The sequence below is a fragment of the Kogia breviceps genome, chromosome 17 (assembly GCF_026419965.1).
Source record: "Kogia breviceps isolate mKogBre1 chromosome 17, mKogBre1 haplotype 1, whole genome shotgun sequence".
In the NCBI taxonomy this organism is placed as follows: Eukaryota; Metazoa; Chordata; class Mammalia; order Artiodactyla; family Physeteridae; genus Kogia; species Kogia breviceps.
In genome coordinates this window covers 61,189,043-61,201,289 of record NC_081326.1, presented here as the reverse complement: position 1 = coordinate 61,201,289, position 12,247 = coordinate 61,189,043, and the positions used below count along the sequence as shown (strand labels likewise).

Here is a 12,247-nt window from a genome sequence, read left to right as displayed (position 1 = left end):
CATGGACTGCAAGTGGCTGTGTTCAGTGCCAAGAAAGGGTCAGCCCAGGTGAAATGAGGATGGAAAAGATGAACTAAAAAGGATAGCAGGTTCTAAAGTCAGCCAAGATCTGTCCAGCAATATCAGTTCTGAGGTTTTTTATTTTCCCTGAGATTCTGATCCCTTCCTTCTGTGTCCATGATTCCCTAACTTCGGAACATATAATTCCGGTCCTGTTGAGTATGCTTCTCCGTTTCCCGCTAGTCTCGTTGCATTCCTCAGCCCAGTAAGGAAGCTTTGCATGATTGCCTCGCTGATATGGTTCCTGGAGTCTCCACTGACCTCTCTCACAAATCAAAGGGAATTGTTTATTGTTTCCCTAACAGCTATGCTCATTACCATCTTCAAAGCTTTGCTCTCTAGGCCCACCTGCCTGGAACGTTCTGTTCTCTTCAAGTCCAAATAGTCTAAGCCGAACTCAAATCATTTTCCCTTATTTTGATTATTACATCACAATATTTTTTTTTTCCCTTTCTGAATTCCCACGGCATTTTGTGACTTGACCATTCATTGAGAACTTCTGTTATGCCCATCTATCTATAAGTTTCATCTTCCTAAATAAATATTTTTACAGAATAAGGATCAAAACATATACTTTAGGGCTTCCCTAGTGGCGCAGTGGTTAAGAATCTTCCTGCCAATGCAGGGGACACGGGTTCAAGCCCTGGTCCGGGAAGATCCCACATGCCGCGGGGCGACTCGGCCCGTGAGCCACAACTACTGAGCCTGCGCGTCTGGAGCCTGTGCTCAGCAACGAGAGGCCGCAACAGTGAGAGGCCCGTGCACTGCGATGAAGAGTGGCCCCCGCTCGCCGCAAGTAGAGAAAGCCCTTGCACAGAAACGAAGACCCAACACAACCAAAAATAAAAAATGAATAAATAAATAAAAATTTAAAAAACAAAAAAACCATATACTTTAAATTCCTCATATCAAGCACTGTGAATTGTCCTCAGGAGGCATCTGGCTAGTAACTCATTGATGACAATCATGAAAATTTAGATCTCGATAGTCCTAATATTTCAAACACTGCTCTTTTATTTCATATAATTGAAGTTGATCTATTATTAAAAATCTTATAAATTTGTTCCTTCTTAACTATTTTAAAGGTTGTGATTGGTCATTAGGAAATGGATTTTTTCCTGTTCTCTAGTATTTTGCCCATTTCAGAAATTGAAAAAAAGTGATATTGTTACCTAGATTACAAGCAACGTGGTTCTATGAATCTTGAATATTAGAAAATAGGCTCTATGATATCTGAACCCGATTTCCCAAATCTTAATTTTTTTTTTTTTTTTTTTTTTTTTGCGGTACGCGGGCCTCTCACTGTCGTGGCCTCTCGGGTTGCGGAGCACAGGCTCCGGACGCACAGGCTCAGCGGCCATCGCTCACGGGCTCAGCTGCTCCGCGGCATGTGGGATCCTCCCGGACCGGGGCACGAACCCATGTCCCCTGCACCGGCAGGCGGACTCTCAACCACTGCGCCACCAGGGAAGCCCCCAAATCTTAACTTTTTTAATGGACAGTTCAAGACTTTAAAACTTACAATAAACAAATATTAATTTAGTTATAATTTTTATTCAAAGCAGACCAAGGAGAGAGTGTATAAATGAGATCTCTTAGATTATTAGCGTGAAGAATTTAACCATATATGTACTGCTTAAACACATCATAATGTGCTAAATCTGGAGCCCACACTGAAATTACCTAGTTGCATCAATATGTTAAGGAAAATAAGGTAGACTGACAGAGAAACATGTATTTTTTCAAAGCCTGGGGCAATCCTGACAATCTGTTGCCAAGGCAAAAGGTCTCATTCTGAATGTGTTATTTAAACCTCCCCTGGGAAACAAAACTATCTGACCCTGACAAAGGTCATCCTGACCAAAATGTTGGTTTATTTTGTATGTGTCATCTTAAAAATCAAAAACATCAGACATGATGCTTCTTGCATCCCTGTTATTGATTTTCCACATGAGGACAAACTGCCACAAATCGACCCAGAATGTAACTTGACTTGGAATCTTATTTTTCACCAGTCCCAAGTTGGCTATGAAGTTTTGGTGAAATAAACTGTCAGGGTGTGGTCCCCTTGCTGTTACACATTTTTTCCCCTTTCTGCAGGAGTTAGCCAGCAAGAGGAAAAGGGCACAACTCTAGAATTAGAGTAAGGAAACCTACACTTCCCCACTCTCCCCAATCCATCTCATTATGACTTGACAGTGAATTCTCAAAAGGTGGCTAGGGACTCTGGACTTTGCTCCTGTGCTAAGTGTTTACAGTCTTACAGTCTGACCATGTCCCTGCTTCTGCTTCAGTCGGAGAGTGACTACTGGCCCAGAAGAGTTAATCCAATCCAGATGTCACCATGACAGTGTCTCATCCAGAGGTGAGGCAGCCCTCCCATTCATTAGCATTAGGTGGTTTCAAAACTGCACCTGGGGGAGACAGGTTACAAAGGCTCTGTCTTCTGACAAATATATTTGAGTCAGTTCCTTTACTATCTGTCTGGTAATTTTGAATCTCTTAAGAAAACACAGAAGCTCAAAATTGTATCTTTTTTTTCCTAGAGGAGTAATACGAAGTTTGATACCATATAGGGTGAACAGAGCATATTAAGTATTTTTAAAAGAAAAATTGTTTTCAAAGGAATTCATCTTGAAGGTTTCAAAATAAGTTTGAGTCCTCCAAATGCAAGAAATTTTATTTTTGTTTACTGCTCAGATTCTATCCATTTGCATGAGAATGCTCTCAGCTGACATTTTCAATAATCTTGATGATCACCAACAGAGCAGAGAAGTGAGGGTGCTTAGGGACAATTTACTTCTTGACAATATCGGGAGCCAGACTGGAATAAACCTTCATCCCTTTCTCAACACAGTCAGTTGAAGAAATGTTTTCATAAAACGCAGTGCCAGTCACTTGCAGAAATGGAGGTGTGAGGACAGAGAGGAAAGCAAGGATGAGATGGAAGGAGGATTCAAGATTTTGTCTTTGGCTAGTTTATTATCAATATGAGTGATTTTACGTGATATCCTTTCTTCAGCAAAAATCCCTTCCCTGGCATGGAAAATATATGTCTGCAATGGTAGATGGTAGCCCACAGCTCTGAAATAATGAAGGCCTCTGGTCACTAGGCAGAACACAAAGGCAGGGCCAAGTATATTGAAGGTGGAATGTAGACCTGCCAGTTTGACTGTTTGATGTTAGCAACTATTAACCCACCTATTATAGTCATGATTTATTCTCATGAAAACATGGTTGATTTGTAGGAAATGTGATGCCTTATACTCTTACCTACTACTGACAATTTAAACTCAACTGGATTACGGAATACATAGCAGAGCATAGACAGGGTAAAGTTCAGAACTGGGAACGTAATGGATATTTCACGGGGTGGGGTGGAGATGTAATGGTCACTTATGGGGGAGATAGACATATGAGCACAGCGGTCCCTGGAAGGAGATAGAGAGTGTAAATGCAGGAAAAGGCAAGAAGCAGCAGCCCCTAATTAAGAGAAGGAATAAGGCTGGTTCTCAGATATGCCTTCAGTTGAATAGACACACAAATACCAGTCATCTCTTTTAATTGATGAATACTTTTTTCATCATATCTAGGCTTCTAGGGCCCAGGATTAAGGGGTGGGGAATAAGGAACACTGTGTACAGCAAGGACAAGAGAATTTCCATCAGAAGATGGGAAACATTTTTGTCAGTTAAACTCACCTGAGCCCATTTTCTGGATCTGAATCTCACCAGTGGCTTGTGATTGTATAGATAGTCTAGGATTTGGACAACTGCTTTATAGCAATTTCCCAGCTGCAGAAGCAGAGCAGGCTAATCTTCAATACACTAGTTTTTGGAGCCGGAAAGAAAGCCTAGGAGACTTTTCTTTTGAGGAGTAATTACTATAGATCCCATCCTGCAGTTGCTTGATTAAAGGAATGGAAAGTATCCAAATTAAAAATCCAGAGAATATCCTAGAGAATGCTTGCCCAGCGTCTAGGACTTTCTCTATGGGCTTTTAAAAACTAGAAGCAATCCTGTTTACTGAAATTCTTTCTCCCCAATTTACTACTCCACAACTTCCCAAGCAGAATGAGTTCCCCACAGATGCAAGGTAAGAACAAAGGGTTAAGCTTGAGAAAACACTAGTTAGGAGTAAGGGTTTTTATCAAAGAGTAGACCCAGACCTCTTTAGCTGGACATTCTGACAGTGAAATAAAAAGCCCACCAGATCTTAATATAACCAACTCTGTTGTACAAAAGAGAAAACTAGGAGTGAAAGGATGACATTGCCCAATTGAAACAGCTGGCAAGTGGCAATGTCCGGGTGAAAACCTAGTTTCCTCACTCCTGGTCCAATGTACTCTCTGTTATACTACATCAGTATTCCTGTCATTATGCAAGTCACACAGCTTGCAAATTTGACTTTTCTGTGTTATAGGAACAAGTATGTGTTTGCTGATTTAATTTTATATTCATATCACCTAATTTGTTACTCTTGCTGCCTCTTGGTTGTTTCCTGCTAAAATGAACAAGACATTCCAAGAAGAAGCTATTTTATACCTGCATTTGCCTCGGCTCTTACTGAGTTTCTCATGACATACTTGGGCTTGTGACATAATTGAATGCAATAATAGGAGAAAAAACATGACCAATGTAGTGAAGCTAGAATCTAAGAGAATAGAGAAATCCAGGACAGATTGTACAGCCAGGACATGGTTTATTGCCGATCTCTTGGCTGTAGTATTTTTTTTTGTCCTCAATGAAGTGTACAAGACAAAGAATGAAAAGAGAAAACCTCCCCAAGCGTTTCTCTACAATTCTAATCTTAACTATCATATTAAACTATTTTTTATACGTCAATAATTGTAATAACATTCACTTCTTACTTCTGACTTAATGTTAAGCTAAGGTATTAAAGCAAAGTAAAAACAGCCCTATTTTTATGAAGAGGTGACAGTATAGAAACCTGGGGATCAGATACGTAGATAATACAACGTAAGTGCTTGAGTAAAACAGCATGCAGGGAAATTCCCTGGTGGTCCAGTGGTTAGGGCTCCGAGCTTCCACTGCTGGGGGCCAGGGTTTGATCCCTGGTCCGGGAACTAAGATCCCACAAGCCTCATGGCATGGCCAAAAAATAATAATAAATAAATAAATAAAATCAAGTGCTTAAAAAAAAAACTCAGCATGCAGCATAGAAACTTTTATGGCTTAGGATGGGAAACAAAGGGCAAAGGTTGGAATGTCTTTCTCAAAGGGAAACTCTCTAAGCATCTAGAAATTAGTTTTTAGGCAAGTCAGAGAAAGGAAAGTGTGTTTCTAAGCTGATGGGAATAATATATGTATAAAGTCACAGAAACAGGGAGAACATAGTCTTTCGGGATCAAAGTCATCTCTATGACTAGATTATAGGATTTGAGAGGAAGAGCCACAAGAGTTAAGCAAAAGCTGGATTTTCCAAGGTCTAACATTCCCAACACAATGTACTCAGTGAGTAGAATTCAGGTAGTAGAGGTATTGATATTGGGGTCAATAATAATTAAATGAGGCAAACCATGAAAAGAATAAGAATCAGCTCTTCTGTTCTCAGAACAGCCTGCTGTTATTACCCCATTGTACAGATGAGGAAACTGAGGCACAGGGAGGTAAAGAAGTGATGAAGTTTTGAATTAAACCGGATTCCATATTATGTAGAAAGCTCCAACAACCACCATGGCACAAAGAAAATCACTCCGCATGTAACAGTGACCACTCACAATTCTCAAACCAATAATTCATGCCCAGATTTTATTTTTCACCTTAAAGAGAAAAGTCCCAAGTGTGACTTAGAGTTCTTTGTCTACTCTACCGAAATCACCTTATTCTGTTTGAGGTAGGATAAAATGACACTACTGCCTTCTCTCTCCAACCAGCTCTGGAAAGTGACATAGATTTGCAAATGGCTTGATTTTCAGGCAGGGATGAAAGTAAAAGCTTCAGTTATCTAGTGTGGAAAGAGCAGTCAGCTAAAGAAGGAGAGGATGAAAAAATGTTCTCAAATCGCTGTCCAGTTGGCCAATCTCCAGCTCAGAATGAAGTGTTCATTTTCCCGAAGAACAGGGATTGCTCACACCCACTTACTTACACCTCATAGGTAATCTTTTTTCTTCAGACATGAAATCAATCAGTGAATGAACCCTTTGTAAGTTAGGGGCATAAACTGTCCAACCTTGTGGCTGTTTGTGATTATAGCTGGCAAAATGAAAGATTGTTCAGTAGATATTAACAGTTAAAAGGACAGAGCAAAAGAAAGAAGCAAGTTAATCTCACTGCAGACTTCCAAAATGAGGAAACTAGCTCATGAGGAAGTCCATGGATCTCAATGGGGATGCCTAGGGCTCTGTTCTATTTGACCCTCAAAGCACTACCTTCATCTGGTAGAGGTGTTGATGAATGCAGGAGAAAAATCTGACACTGCCTAGTCTTTATGTGCTAGAAAGGAAATGAAATTTCCCTTGGTTTAGTTTCCTCTCTGACTTTTTTTTCCCAATTAGTGTACAGTACTACTGAGAATATCTGCTGGAGAATAAAAGGCACCTCCTTTCTTAGAACAGAACCTGCTGAATATTAGAATAATGGCATTTGTGGCAGCACTCCTGAGTAGAAATTTGAAGTTATAGGATTCTAGGAAATTTGAACTTGGAAGGACTCTCTTGGCTCATCTATTGAGCCTAATGAGTCATGGACCCCAAAAAATCTCACGGTTTCCTAAACATTTTGACAAATGTACTTCCAGAGCAGGCATGAACAAACTACAGCCCATGGGCTAATGATGACCCTCTGCATGCTTTCATATGGCCCGTGAACTAAGAATGAATTTTACATTTTTTAACTATTGAAAAATTATCAAAATAAAAATTATCAAAAATATCAAATATCAAAATATTTCAATTTAAATTTCATTATGAATAAATAAAGTTTTTTTGGAACCCAGCCATGCTCATTCACTTTCATGTTATCTATGGCTTCTCTGCACTACAAGGGCAGATTTGAGTAGTTACTAAAGAGACCATATGACCTGTAAATCTAAAATACTTGCTATCTGGCCCTTTCCAAAAAAAAAAAAAAGTTTGTCTATCCCTGGTCTAGAGTATTAAGAAACTGAAGTGAGAAGAACATCTTCTTTTGCTAAAACTGCAGCCTAATAGAACTTGAATATTCCTAAAAGGTGTTTGCAAAAATCCAGTTTAGTTTATACGGACCTATGGGAAAAAACAGAACCACTCATTTCTGTTGAATATGATTGAAACAAACTGAAAACTGGCCTGAATATATTTACCAGGTTTGGCACAGTACACGCTAAGTCAAACTAAATTCGCCAGTGAGCTGCCAAATCTCTACTGATGATTGTGTTGAACGATATGAAATCACAGTTATTGTAGGTCAAAAATAATTAAATATTGGCAATTTCCTATGGTTCATATGACTTCATAAGATGCTTTACAAAGAAAGGAGTCTGTTTTAATATCCATCTTCGCCAGCTTTCCTCTGTCATGCTTTGCACCTGATTTTGCTTTACTTTCCAACACTTCACATAAGGAATGCATAGCACAAATTTGTTGACAACCTAGTAATGAAAGAATGAGTTAAAGTTCTTTCTAAACAGTCTGCATTAGGAAGAGTGTTACAAAGAAAGGATACCAGGACTTGAAACTTAAAGTGAGAAGTAAATTCTAAGTTCTAAGGCATTCCTTAGGATTTGGTGTGTTGCTCTGAGTGTCACAGGAAGACTTGATAAATTTGGTAGGAGGGAGTAGAGTTGCCATGCTTGCCTTTGTATACTACAATTACTAGTACCTTTACTGTTAGAGCACTGGAATTGGTATCCTTAGGGGTCCTGGAACCAATGCCCCGAAGATACCGAGGCATGACTGTATAAGACCGCTGTATGTATGGATTCCAATCAATACCTTTTTTGTGTTGAACCATTATTTTAGAATTCTATAGAATAATTACTATTATAAAACTTGATCAAAATAACAAAGTTTTCAGGTACAGTGGTTAAATATTTTTTCACTGTTTTGCAATTGTTTATTGTTATTATTATTTATTTACTCTTCCACTATAAACTCCATGAAGGCAAGGGATATGCCTAACTTATTGATCATGAATCCTGCAAAGCCTAAGATCATTCCTAGGGCCTAAATATGCATTTACTGAATGGCAATAGAAAGAGAAATAAAATATCCAATAATTCAAATAAGAAGAGCAACCCTGAATTTTAACCACAGCCCCAAATATATCCAAGCAAATCAGAGTTGTACCTCATGTAGGGCCATAATCAGAAGAAATGTTTCAACAGAAATGCAATGTGGGATTAGGGAGAAAAATGGATTAAGGATGAATTTAACCTATAGAAAGCGCTAAAAACATAAACCAATCAACAATTCATACAGACTAGCAGCTGATTTTGCATTTCACATAAAATAGGAATTTAAACTTACCTTAGGTAGCTTCTATTATTGCTTTTCTTAATATAACTATTTTTGTTTGCTGTAGCTGTTGTAATAATTAGCACACACTTGACATTTTAAAACAGAAGAAACTTATTCTTTCACAGTTCTGGAGGTCAGAAGCCTGAAATCATGGTTTAGTCAGAGCTGCACTCCCTCCAGAGACTCTAGAAGAGAATGCATTCCCTGCATTCTCTCACCTTCTGGTGCCTGTCAGCATTCCTTGGTGTGTGGCTGCTCTCTGCTTCATCTATATATCATCTTCTCTGTGTAACTTTGCCTAATATCCCTCTATCTCTTTCTTATAAGAACACTTGTGATGGTATTTAAGGTTTATGACATAATCCAAGCTAAATGCCTTCTCTCAAGATCCTTAACTTGATCACATCTTTTGCCATATGAGTATATAAATTAATCTTCACAGATTACAGGCATTAGGAAGTGAATATGTCTTTGGGGGAACATTTTTTTCAGTCTACCACAGTTATGATGACATCATATTGAAGTATATCTTACAGAATTGCTTTTAAATTTTCTGAAAATAAATGGAAGTGAGACCAAAATACTTTTTACCTTGGAGCTAATTAAGATTATTTTAATATAAGGTGGACGATGGTCTTCTCCAAAAGAATTACCTTCTTGAGCTGCTAACTCTGCATGACTGTAAAAAAATATTTATGGTACTTGTGAATAAACAATAGCCTCTGAAGATATACATTACCAAGCCATGTTTTTCAAAATGAAGAAGAAAAGCTAAATGATTTATCAAAGAAATTTCTGTTATCCATTTTTCAGTGGGTTTGCTTTTTTACCCACAAGAAATATTCATCAGTAAAGACCTTTCATTTGATTAAAAACAGACTCTAATGAATGTGCATTAGGATCACAATGATAACCTATATTCAAGAACATGAATAAAAATTGCTCTTGAAGGGAAAGGCTCACATATGTTCACATTTGATACTGGGAAATAATCGTATGCTGTTGAGGAGTGATTACTACCAGCTGTAAGCAAGTACACCACACAGTAATATCTCATCTGTACAACCACTTGGAAAATTTCTTTCTTGCTCTCTCTCTCCTTCTTCCAAGAGTTTCATAAAATAGGGCCAAATCTTAACCGTCTTACTGAATACCGACCTTTTCAAATCCTTACATATGAAAAGAGAAAGACTTCGAATCTTGAAGAACACCAAGAAGAAACATGAAATTTCCATGCTCTTCCCAAAAATAAGATTGGCAAGACCATGTCACTTTGTCCTTTCTTCATATTCTGTATGACATATTTTTTATTGTTTCCAGTGGCACTAGCAAGTTTTTAATCTGAATGGCCTAGAAACATTACTGAAATACAAGGAAACGGTTCTGAATAAACGCAGTTCAGATCTCACTAACGCATCATTTATCGATAAACTCGTATCATTGGAAACAATTTGAAACCTCATCTTGACTATCTTCCTGAATTTCAGGTATGGCAAATGCTAAATCACTTCTTCACCATAATTCAGATTCAGAAAGCCTGCTCTCTTCCTCAACCTGTCTTACGTTATCTGAGCTAAACTAAGGTTCTGTAGAGGGATTTCTGGAGGGTTAGGAAAGAATAGTGGGGAGGGGTTGGAGAAAATTTGAGAAGTTCTTGACTAACAAAAACACATGTGGGTTGGGTTTTTTTTTTCTGTTTTAAAGTTTAACATCCCAATAAGATTTTTGTTTAAAGAAAATGTTCCCAGTTTAAACAAGGAGGAAAAAAAAGACAAAGGGATATCGTTGCCTTAAGCTTTTTAACAAGAGAGTTAAGAAAAGAAAGATAGGCGAGACTATCAGTGTGGACGTCAGAACTCTTTTTTTTTAACCTGATGCAACTAGACGTAAATTAATCAAGGGCAAATGCACTTTCTGTGTTCTAAAGTATAACTAACAGAGCAAAGTAACTATGGAGGATTTTGCCTTTAGAAAGAAGGCAAAGCGGGACTTCCCTGTCCATCCAGTGGTTAAGACTGCTTCCACTGCAGGAGGCACGGGTTCGATACCTGGTTGGGGAACTAAGATCCCACATGCTGCGCCACATGGCCAAAAAAAAAAAAAAAAAAAAAAAAGAAAGAAGGCAAAGCAACAAATAATCAGTTAATTAACAAAGTATTTAGAAGATGGTGATCTCTATGCCTAGATATAACTTCTCTCTACCACTGATGCCCCGTGCGTAAAAGTTCCCTTTACAACATATATCTTAGCACTTAACACACTGCATTTTAATTGGCTGCCCTCCCCTACTACACACATACCTCAATATGAACTCTGTGACAAGCTGTGTTAGCCTTTCTTATTAAAATCATAGACTATGGCAAAGTATATGATTTATCTTAAGTAGTGAACATTTGTTGAATGAAAGAATGGAAGAAAAGATATCTTATGAAGAGGTGGAAATAGACTCACACACTCAAAAGCATGGAGCTCTTTTGGTTGAGGCTATGATCTGAAGACTCATATAAATTCATTCCCTGTTCATAATGGTCTACCCAACCTCATGCCAACTATCAATAATCTAATAATGAAAGAAAAATTGTTCTGGGCCAGATGTATTATGCATATTACCTCTGTAGCAACATTACCTCTAGAGCAGTTAAGTATTACTGTCCTTATTTTAGGAATGAGAGAATTATACTCAGATATACTCCTGCCTTTAAGCAGCCATTTCCAATTTTAATTGTATTTGTGTATAGCTCTTAAGCTGATGTTCGTTACATTACACCTCCCTGCCCTGTGTTTCCTTCACCCTTAGCAATGAAAAGGTTGATGAAAGCTGCTTTCATCTTATTTGTACATGGAACTCATACCGCATTCATGCCACATGATGATAATATATGTATGGCAAAGAATTACAGATCAAATGGATGGTAGAAGCACAAATGATCAAAGTAAAAGACAGGGAGATTACCCAAGACTGTGAAACGGAAGATGGCAGAACAAACTGTGAACAGCAGCACTCTAAGCCCTGGTCTCTTGGTGAGGCTTAGAGCTTGATAAGGCAACATAATCTCAGAGAGGAATTTGGTCTGCCCTAAGCACTGGCCTTCCAGGCAAAGCCAAAAATCTAATGTCCAAAAGTATAGAGGGAGCCAAGGTACCTTCTGACTCCAAGTCACCATGAGGACTACAATGAAGAGCCCATTAGTGATGATGCACATGGGTCAAGAAAGAAGGAGCCTTCTGGAATATTCTGCTCTGAATCAGATCGTACGAGTCTTGCACAACCCTTTAGGAAAAGATGAGGAGAAATCCCCTATAATAACAGAGATTGAATTTCTAGGCAGACCAACAACATGAGAGCTCAGAGGAAAATTTAGTTTAAGTCTTTTTCTTTTTTAACATGGAACGCTTCACAAATGTGCGTGTCATCCTTGCTCAGGGACCATGTTAATCTTCTCTGTATCATTCCAACTTGAGTATATTCACTGCCGAAGCAAGCACTTGATAAGTCTTTATAGACAACATAATGTGTAAAATTTTTTCATGTTCCTGAGACTGCTGGGAAAAATTCATACCTGGGAGATATTGATGAGGCCATTTATCATTTCGATCATATTGTCCCTTAGCTTTTCTTATTTGAAAAAAAAAATTTTTTAAGCTTTACTTTCTTAGTCTCTTCCTATGGGGGAAAAAACACCTATTAAATATTTTCATTTTTCATTGTTATGATATCGTTTTGTCCAA

At 38.2% G+C, this 12,247-nt stretch overlaps 1 non-coding gene across 1 annotated transcript; it reads right to left on the bottom strand.

Moving 5' to 3' along the window:
- Window positions 1-11,897: 11,897 nt before the first annotated feature.
- Window positions 11,898-12,000, bottom strand: LOC131744290 (U6 spliceosomal RNA). The gene has a single exon (XR_009332079.1). It is a non-coding gene; the product is annotated as a U6 spliceosomal RNA (small nuclear RNA).
- Between the last annotated feature and the right edge of the window lie 247 nt (window positions 12,001-12,247).